The following is a 10,362-nucleotide window of genomic DNA, read 5'->3' as shown; positions in this document are numbered from 1 at the left end:
TACAATCGTTACCATAAAGTCGAGCTTACAGTGAACACATAGAAGAACAAATGCTAGTCTTATTCAAGCCTTCATATATTGATCCTCATGGATCATTAATCAATAATTCATCCTCAATATACATAATAAACAGTATACATAAGCAATTCAGTGTAATAGAATCACAAATCCATCAATACAAATGCATGATCACAATGCCAATGCATAGGCTAAAAATTTAGAGTTGAAGAGAACATGGATTAATAATGCAATTTAATTGAGATTCACATTAAAACCAATACATTTTTCACATCCGGTTTACCCTCTTGACGTAACCGGCGTCGTCGTCCCTTTGAAGGACTAAGACTAGCCTCTTAGTTTCATGTCATTACATTAATAGGTTGAAAAATGCCGAAAAATTTAAAACTTTAATTATCACTACTTGGAGTTCTATATAGACCTCTACATACACATAATATATATTCATATCGAGTATACATAGACCCTTCATATAGTATGGTTACATAACCTTCTACTTATATTGCACATACGTATATATGAATATAGAAATAGTCTCTATGATTGTCATATCTCATACAATCTAAACAGATATCACAATATGGGTATATCACTTAAATCAATTCAACAAGACCATGTTAGGTCATACGAAAGTACAGTATTCAAATAACAAGGAAAGGAAGGATAGAGTCAACAAGCTCCCAAAAAAATCCAAAGCTAGAGGATGGCATTGCCCTCGAAAGTTGAGGACCTACCGCACTTGGATGAACAGAAGAATCCAAGCCTTCAATAATGTCGCCTCCCAAAACTCCTTAACAAGTGGAATCTAAAATGTGTAGGAAAAAGGGAAGAAAATGGGGTTAGTACTCCACAAGTACTAAGTATGAAATCTTATGCACATACACAAGCAAAACATGCTAAAAGGGACTTTTTATAAAAACATGCCAAATTATCTCTTTAGCCTAATGCAAAGTAAAGTAAGTTATATAAGCCAACCAAACATTCTTAATATCTTAACAAGTAATACTTATCCCAACTTACTTGAAACAATGATTTACTACAACCCTAATATCAAGGAATAATATCATAAGAATGAATAAGAGTCAAACATATCTTAATAAGCAAGACAACTACTCATAAGTTCTTATCAAGTCAACAAGTGCAATGACCAAGCAAAGCCTCATAACCTTACTCAATCAACTATCCTCAACAAGAAAACATGACCAATGTACATCTTTACATATCATGGCGTTTATGCTTGCATTTCATCATATATTACATTATAATCCAAGGAATATTCATAAGTGAACTAATCAACATATATATTCAATAATGTGCCATGGTAATCATATATACAACATATATTATCATAACATAAACATATGTAAGAACTTCCTCCTAAGACTCCCCTCAAGGCTAACTAGTGCAATGTTTAGGTAGAGTCCCATACCCCTACCTAGACTAAGATAGACCCTTTAGGTTATCCTATTTAGAGTTCAATTCTTTAATTCATTTTAGCCTTTGGGAACAATTTGCCCTAACCGACATAGACCACTTGAGCTAGTGTGAAATCCGGTGTTATAAAATCCTACATTGAAAGAAGGCGGACCACTTGCCAAGGAAGTACCAAAACATGAAACATAGCAACTACGTGGATCAACTAGCTAATATTACTATGGGGGCAACATAGTTCAAGAACTAGGAGATTAAGTTGGGACCCTCTTTATGCGCCAAGCATTATAGTCTCTAATCTCAAGAGAGATGTAGTGTTCCTACCTTCCCTATGTGGGAAAGGACACTTCTCTATCTAGTTCACTCGGTGCTAAGATAGATTCCATTTTTGAAATGTCTTTAAGCCTTTAATTATCAATCATTACTTGATTTAGGCCATAGGGTCTACCCCTTATATAATCATCATCATCAATAGCTCAATAAGAATTATATAAGTACAAGTCCTTTCATCACAATTCATACAATTGAGGTTAACTCTTTAGCACTTCATAGCATATTAAGGATCGTTGATAGTTATCACCATCCTTATAGCGCATAGACCTTAATCAACCTCACAGTATAGTCAAGTTATTTCAATTAAACATCATACCACCCAATAATTCTAGTATAGGGCATACTCCAATGTAATATTATGACTTAAGAACAACTAATCACAATTTGAAGTAAAGATAGAGATTCTAAGACCTACCAAATCTTCCTCATAGTCAATCATCAATGTTTTACCATCAACCCATACCTCAACCCAACTTGGGGAGTAACATCATCACACAATGATAATTAAAAAGATAAAAATGCCAATTGCATCTCTATAACACATATCATCTTTCGATCGCAACTTGAGACAAGGAACATAGGCTAATTTCACATTATAATTCATAACCCTAAATCACATCTCAAGAACTAGTATGATAGGAATATAACTCATTTTAATTTAATCATAACAACACCATAGGATAATAACCTAATTAACAAGCAACTCAATTGAATGGTCGCAATACATTATAGGTCAAGATCACTACCTAGGGTTAGGGATAGAGAATCATACTCTTCAATTCAGACCAAACCATCAACAATTAGAATAGACAAGTTGAATTACATGTTTATCTACTCAATATAACCCTAATAATTCATTATTAAATCAATCCATAACTTCAATTTCGTATTTGAATTAAACCCATAAGAAACTCAACTTTTTGAAGTATATTTTGAAGGAACCCTTTGAGGAAAGGATCTCAAAGATGAATAGAACCCATAACTTAATGTTTCTCAACAATTTGATGAAGATCAACCCTTTTCCATACCCCAATTCACCTTCCAAGCTATGTTTCTATGGAGTTTTCCAATAAGAGAGCGAAACAAGAATGAAGGAAGAGGGTTTATTTGAGAGATGTGTTTTGATTAATGAGGGTTGAAGGTATTTATAGAAGGACTTAATCAACTTATATAGTCAATTTTTAATCCCCAACTAACCCCTAAACCACTTAATTAATTAAATGAACTTAATTTAAAACTTGTAGAAATTTGCATACCCCATTGACCAGACCTCGATCGATGGACCGTTGGTCCACCGACGGTCCGTGCTGCACCTCCATAAGTTCGGTCAAAGACTTGTGCAGGAGTGGATTTTCTCCAATTTTTCTAAATGTGGGACGATAGTGGCATCGACGTCCCATCAATCCACACACGAACCGTAACCTGCACCTTTTCACTCCGTCGATGATTACAGACACTGTGCAGGTGAAGGGACCTTCTCCACCAGCCTAAGTGTGGGACGACGCTGGCATCGACGACCCGTCGATCCACACATGGGTCGTCGTCTGTCCCGTCGATGCACAGTATCAGGCAGTGCTGCATCAAACTGTAGGGGTCTTACTCAACGGCCCTTTGTTGGTCCTTAGGGAGTCGTACCCGGACTTTTTAACCATGGAACAACTCAAACACGTATAAGTTACCTTTCCACCAATGACCATATAATTCTGACTCCTAAAACTTAGTCAATAAGGCTATGACACACTATCATCCCTTTGAACCAACTTCCCGAACGTGTTGGTTCTTAAATCTCTTAAATGACCTATATTTATTAAAAATAGACTTAGAAACAGTGTTTAGACTTTATGACACCTATGTTAGGCTTTATAGTGAGTCTTGCATTTTCAAGGTGTTACATTATCCCCCACCCCATAGGAACATTCGTCCCCGAATGACACAAAAATTCTTTTGAAGGAAAGAATAGACCCAAGACTAGCAGCCCAACCAATCAACAATATCAAATCAACATGAAACATGTCATTTCAACAAGGCAAATATCAAAACTCATATTACCACACATAATGCTCAAAACATTTTATCATGAGGCATTTCCTTCTCACAACACTTATGAGCTCAATATACGATACATGAGTCGACTTGCACAAACTTCAACTTAACAACATGCTACTTATCATTTCATGAAGTCTCACCATATCAAAATTTACAACATAACTCAAAACAAGTAAAAAGCAAGATTTCAAGTTTTTAATAGCAAGACTACATTAACTTCACTGTAAGTTCTTTCAAAAAAGCATAATGTGCAAAACTTCACCCAAAAAAATCAAGAAACTTCAATTTTCTAGTCATATTTACATTATTAAAAAGAATGACTAAACTTAATTCTCAAAAAGATGAGGGTAACGTGACTTTATGTCAGCCTTGGCCTCCCCTGTGTCACCCTCAACTTGATGATTTTTCCATTACACCTTTACGTTAAGCACATCTTTATTCCACCACTTTTTGACTTGCCTATCATGATTTTGACCAGGAACTTCCTCATAAGAGAGGTTATCCTTGAAACCAACACCCTCAATAGGAAAAATGGACTCGAGATCACCGATACACTTTTTCAACATAGAAATATGGAAAACTGGATGAACTAAAGCCAATTCACTAGGAAGTATCAATTCACAGGCAAAGATATCAACCCTTTGCAAAATTTCATAGGGACCCATATAACGATTAATCAATTTACCTTTCTTGCCAAATCTAACCACCCCTTTCATTGGTGAAATTTTAAAATACACCTTATCACCTTCTTCAAACTCCAAATCCCTTACCTATGATCAGCATAAGACCGACTATAGGACGTTTGCAACTTGCTCTTTATGATATGGAGCTTTTCCAAAGTCTTATAAATTATATCGGGATCAATAAGCAATGGTTTACCCACTTCAAACCATCAAATAGGATACGTACACCTCCTACCATAAAGGCTACATAGGGAGCCATGGAAATGGATGAATTAAAACTATTGTTGTAGGCAAACTCCAGCAAAGGTAAGTGTCTATCCCAACTACGTTTAAAATCAATGATGCACGCCCTAAGCATATCTTTAAGGGTTTGTATTGTACGCTCTGCTAGACCATGTGTTTGGGGATGCAAACTTCACCGAAGTACCTAACCCCTTTTTGGAACAACCTCCAAAATCTAGATGTGAATTGTGTGCCCCGATCCAACTGATGGATAACGGAATGCCATGGCAGTACACAATTTCATCTAGAAAGATTCTTGCATAATCCTCCACCGAATATTAAAACTTGACGGGAATAAAGCGAGCGGACATAGTCAGTCGATCCACAACCACCCATTTGGAATCATAAGACTTTTGGGTCCGAGGTAAACCTACTACAAAGTCTGTATTAATGTCTTCCCACTTCCAAGTAGGAAATTGGATCTCTTGTAGTAAGCCACCAACATTTAGGTATTCAGCCTTTACTTGTTGGCAATTTGGACACTTAGCGACAAAATCCACTATGTCCCTTTTTAGACCTTCCCACCAATATATCTCCCTTAGGTCATGATATATTTTTGTTGACCCTGGATGAATTGAGTAGCGGGACCTATGTGGTTTTTCTGGGATTCGATCCCTTAACCCATTAACATCGGGAACACATAATCTCCCTTGGCACCTTAACAAACCATCCCCCCTAAGGAGAATGATTCATTCAACTTGCCGAGAACCGATTCTTTTAACTCTATTAAGGCTAAATAAAAGTGATGTTTGGACTTCACCTAAACAACTAAAGATGGCTCGGAGTTATGATGAACTATGGCACCCCCATCCAGAGAAATCTCAAACCTAATCCCCAACCTAGACAACCTATGTACTTCCCTTGCTAGGTCTTTTTTGGCTTCGTCAAGATGGAATACACTACCCATAGTCATTCGACTTAGGGCATCCACAACTACATTAGCCCCGTCAGGGTGTTAAAGGACACTCATATCATAATCTTTCAACAACTCAAGCAACCTTCTTTGTCGGAGATTCAACTCTTTTTGGGTAAACACATATTGGAGACTCTTATGATTGGTAAAAATATCAACATGAACCCCTTACAAGTAATTCTTCAAAATTTTCAAAGCAAACACCACGACCGCTAATTCAAGGTCATGAGTGGGCTAGTTTTTCTCATGTACCTTTAGTTTCCGAGAGGAATAAGCTATCACCTTCCTATGTTACATAAGCACACACCCCAAACAAACTTGGGATGTGTCACAATACACTACAAAAAACATTTGTACCCTCCGGTAAGGTCAACACCTGAGCGGAAGTAAGACTATCTTTAAACAATTGGAAGCTCTTCTCACATGCCTCCGACCACTCAAACTTATTACTCTTTTGGGTCAAAGTAGTCAATAAGACGCAATGGATGCCAAACTATCCACGAACCTCTGATAGTAACCCGCTAAACTTAAGAAACACCTAATGTCTGTCGGAGCTAATGGTCTAGGCAATTTTTCACCGGTTTTGTTTTCCTTGGGTCTACCTCAAAGCCTTCACTAGAGATGATGTGCCCAAGAAAAGTCACCGACCTAAATCAAAACTCGCAGTCACTATATTTGGCACACAATTGATGTCCTTTATGAGTTTGAAACAATACCATCAAATGACCCATATGATCATCCTCATTCTTCGAATATACCAAGATATCATCAATAAACACAATGACGAATGAATCTAGGAAATTTCAAAACACCCTATTCATTAGGTCCATAAATTTAAATCTAACTTTGAAAAGTAACTCGCCCCTTGGAGTTATTCAAATAAATCATCAATCCAATGAAGAGGATACTTATTCTTGATAGTAACTTTGTTGAGTTGACGGTAGTCTATACACATTCTCAAAGACCCATCTTTCTATTTGACAAATAACACTGGATCAACCCATGGAGATATACTAGTCCTTATAAAGCCATTTTCAAACAAATCCTTGAGTTGAGCCTTCAACTTCTTCAATTCGGCCAGAGCCATCTGTATGGATGGATTGAAATGAAATCTGTTTCCAGTAGCAAATTCATACCAAAATAAATTTCCCATTCGGGAAGGTCATTGGGAAAGACCTCTGGAAATTCACTCTTTACAGGGACCGACTCAATAGGAGGAATTTCGGAATCCAAATCTTGGACTCTTACTATATGATAAAGACAACCCTTTGAGATCATTTAACATGCGTTTAGACAAGATATGATATGACCTCTAGGAACAGAATTCCCACCCTTCCACTCAACAACGGGTTCATTTGGGAAATTAAACCTCACAATCTTGTCCTACAATTAATAGTAGCAAAACTATCATGTAACCAATGCATACAAAAAATGATATCAAAATCAAGCATATCTAGTTCAACTATATCTACATTAGAAAATCTATTGGGCAATGAAATAGGACAATTTTGATAGACAATTTTAGCACCAACCGCTCTCCCACCAGTGTAGACACTAGAAAAGGCTCATGCAATATATCGGGTAAAATTTCAAACCCTTTAGCTATTAGGGGTGTACCAAATGATAAAGTAGCGTCGGATCAAATAAGTCATACATATCAAGTGATAAATATTTCAACATACCATTCACCACATCGGGAGAGGTCTCTTGCTCACCCCTAGAGCGGAGAGCATAGAAGCGGTTCTTATTTGGATCATCAGTAGAACCACTTGCTAGAGCTTGGTCACTACCCATGTCTTGACTCTTTAAGTTTAGACAATCTCTCATCTTGTGACAACTATTTCCACAACTAAAACAATTATCCGCCCTCTTAAGGCAATCACCATTGTGCTTTTTACCATACTTTCCACAAGTTGGCTTCTCATTTGGTGAATTTGTACCTTTTCCCCTCTTGAATTTAGGGTTATACACCCTATCACCACTAGATGTTGGGTATTTGGAAGGGACTTGATTAGAAACCCACTTCTTAAATTTAGGCTTGTCTTCTATCTCAAGCCTATTCTTTGAAGAACCTCCATCAAATGACCTTTCCCTCTTAGCATCTCTACTTTTTCGCTTAGCTCTTGTCTCCTCAACCCTTCTTGCATAAACCATAAGATGGGAAATGTTTGTGTTGTCTTGTAGCATGGCCGATTGTAAATCCTCTTGTAAGTCCTCCGACACCCCCGTCACAAAATGGCTAATTTGGTTTAAAAGATCGGAGACCAAAGAAAGAGCATATTTGGACAACTTAATGAATTCCAAGGATTACTCATGGACACTTTTCCCTCCTTGACGAAGATTGATGAACTGCGTCACTTTCTCCTCCTTCATCTCTCTAGGGAAGAACCTTTCTAGAAAAGCCGCCTTAAAGATCTCCCAAGTCACCGGACCACCCCTCAACTACCTATTATCCCTCCATTTTACATACCATGTTTGAGCCACATCCTTGAGTTTATTTGAGGCCAACTCGATCTTCTAACTTGAAGACACCCCCATAGCATATATTACCTTGTAGACCTCATCGAGGAATTCTTAGGGGTCTTCATCAAGCGTAGACCCATAGAAAGCAGGAGGATTTATCCCAGTGAAGTCCGTTAGACGGGAAGCCATAGTAGTGACTTGTTGATGAAAACGGGGAGCAACGTCCTGATTGGCTTGAGCCATCATATCTTGGGCTTCAACCGTCGCGGGTTGTGCTTGAGTAATCATGGCTTGAGCCATTTGGGCAAGAATAGCCTTCATCTCGGCCTCCGTCATAGGTGTAGGATTAACCGGGCTTGATCAACATTTGCATTTTCCTCAAGTAGAGGGACTTGGTGATCATGGGGAGGAGCTCGCGCATTAGCAACTTCCTCCTCAAGTCTTTGAGCCGCATTCCTTCGAGTGTTCATGCTTCCTATAAGCACAAAAATAGGATTAGATGCAAAATCACACCATAAGTATACTCTATTGGCACGATATAAGATTTCCAAGAAAGAGAGTGGTTCCTAAGCATCATATAGGTTAATACTCATAAGTGGGGCACGCTTCACAATTATGAATACAAACCTACATAGATCTGGTAGAGAGAGAGACATAACTCAACCATAATCAACCTCATGCTCTGATACAAAGTTTTTTAGATTCGGGTTTACCCCCTGGATGTAACCGGCATCGTCGTCCTTATAAAGGACTAAGACTAGCCTCTTAGTTACATGTCATTACATTCATAGATTGAATATTGCAGAAAAAATTACAGCTTTTATATCACTACTTGGAGGTTTACATAGACCTCTACCTACACATAACATATATTCATATCGAGTATATATAGACCCTTTATATAGAAAGGTTACATAGACTTCTTCTTTTATTGCACATACATATATAAGAATATAAAAATAGTCTCAATGATTGTCTCATTTCATACCATCGTAACGGATATCACAAATAGGCATATCCCTTACATCAATTCAACAAGACCATGTTTAGGTCATACGAAAGTACAATATTCAAATAACAAGGAAAAGAATGATAGAGTCAATAAGCTCCTAACAAAATCCAACGCTAGAGGATGGTATTGCCCTCGAAAGTTGAGGACCTACCCCACTTGGATAAAAGGATGAATCCAAGCCTTAAATAATGTCGCCTCCCAAAACTCCTCAACGATCGGAACCTAAAATTTTTGGGAAGGAGGGAAGTCAATGGGGTTAGTACTCCACATGTACTAATTATGAGATCTTATGCACATACACAAGCAAAACATGCTAAAAGGGACTTTTTATCAAACATGCCAAATTATCCCTTTAGGGGCCTAATGCAAAGTCAAGTAAGTCATATCAGCCAACCAAACTTGATTACGATCCCAACAAGTAATACTTATGCCAATATACTTGAAACCATGATTTAGTACAACCCTAACATCAAGGAATAATATCACAAGAATGAATAAAGGTCAAACATATTATAATAAACAAGACAACTACTCACAAGTCCTTATCAAGTCAACAAGTGCAATGACCAAGCAAAGCCTCATAACCTTACTCAATCAAGTATCCTCACCAACAAAAAACACGACCATTGTTCAACTTTACTTATCATTGCGTTTAGGCTTGAATTTCATCATATATTATCATTATAATCCAAGTCATATTCGTAAGTGAACTAATAACCATATAGTATCAAAAATTATCCATGGTCATCATATATACATCATATATTATCATAAGATAAACATATATATGAATCTCCTCCTAAGACTCCCCTCAAGGCTAACTAGTGTAATATTTACGTAGAGTCCCATACCCCTACATAGACTAAGCTAGACTCTTTAGGTTATCCTAGTTAGAGTTCAATTTTTTAATTTATTTTACCTTTTGATAACATCTTGACCTTACCGATATAGACCACATGAGCTATTGTGGAATCCAGTGTCATAAAAGCCTTCACCGAAAGAAGGCTGGCTACTAACTAAGGTAGTACCAAAACATGAAACATAGAAACTATGTGGATCCACTAGCTAGTATTCCTATGGGGGAAACATAGTTCAAGAACAAAGAGATTTAGTTGGGACCCTCTTTATGCACCATGCATTATAGTCTCCAATCTCAAGAGTAATGTAGTGTTCCTAACTTT

This window comes from Solanum pennellii, chromosome 6, assembly GCF_001406875.1.
Source record: "Solanum pennellii chromosome 6, SPENNV200".
In the NCBI taxonomy this organism is placed as follows: Eukaryota; Viridiplantae; Streptophyta; class Magnoliopsida; order Solanales; family Solanaceae; genus Solanum; species Solanum pennellii.
This window is presented reverse-complemented; position numbering follows the sequence as displayed.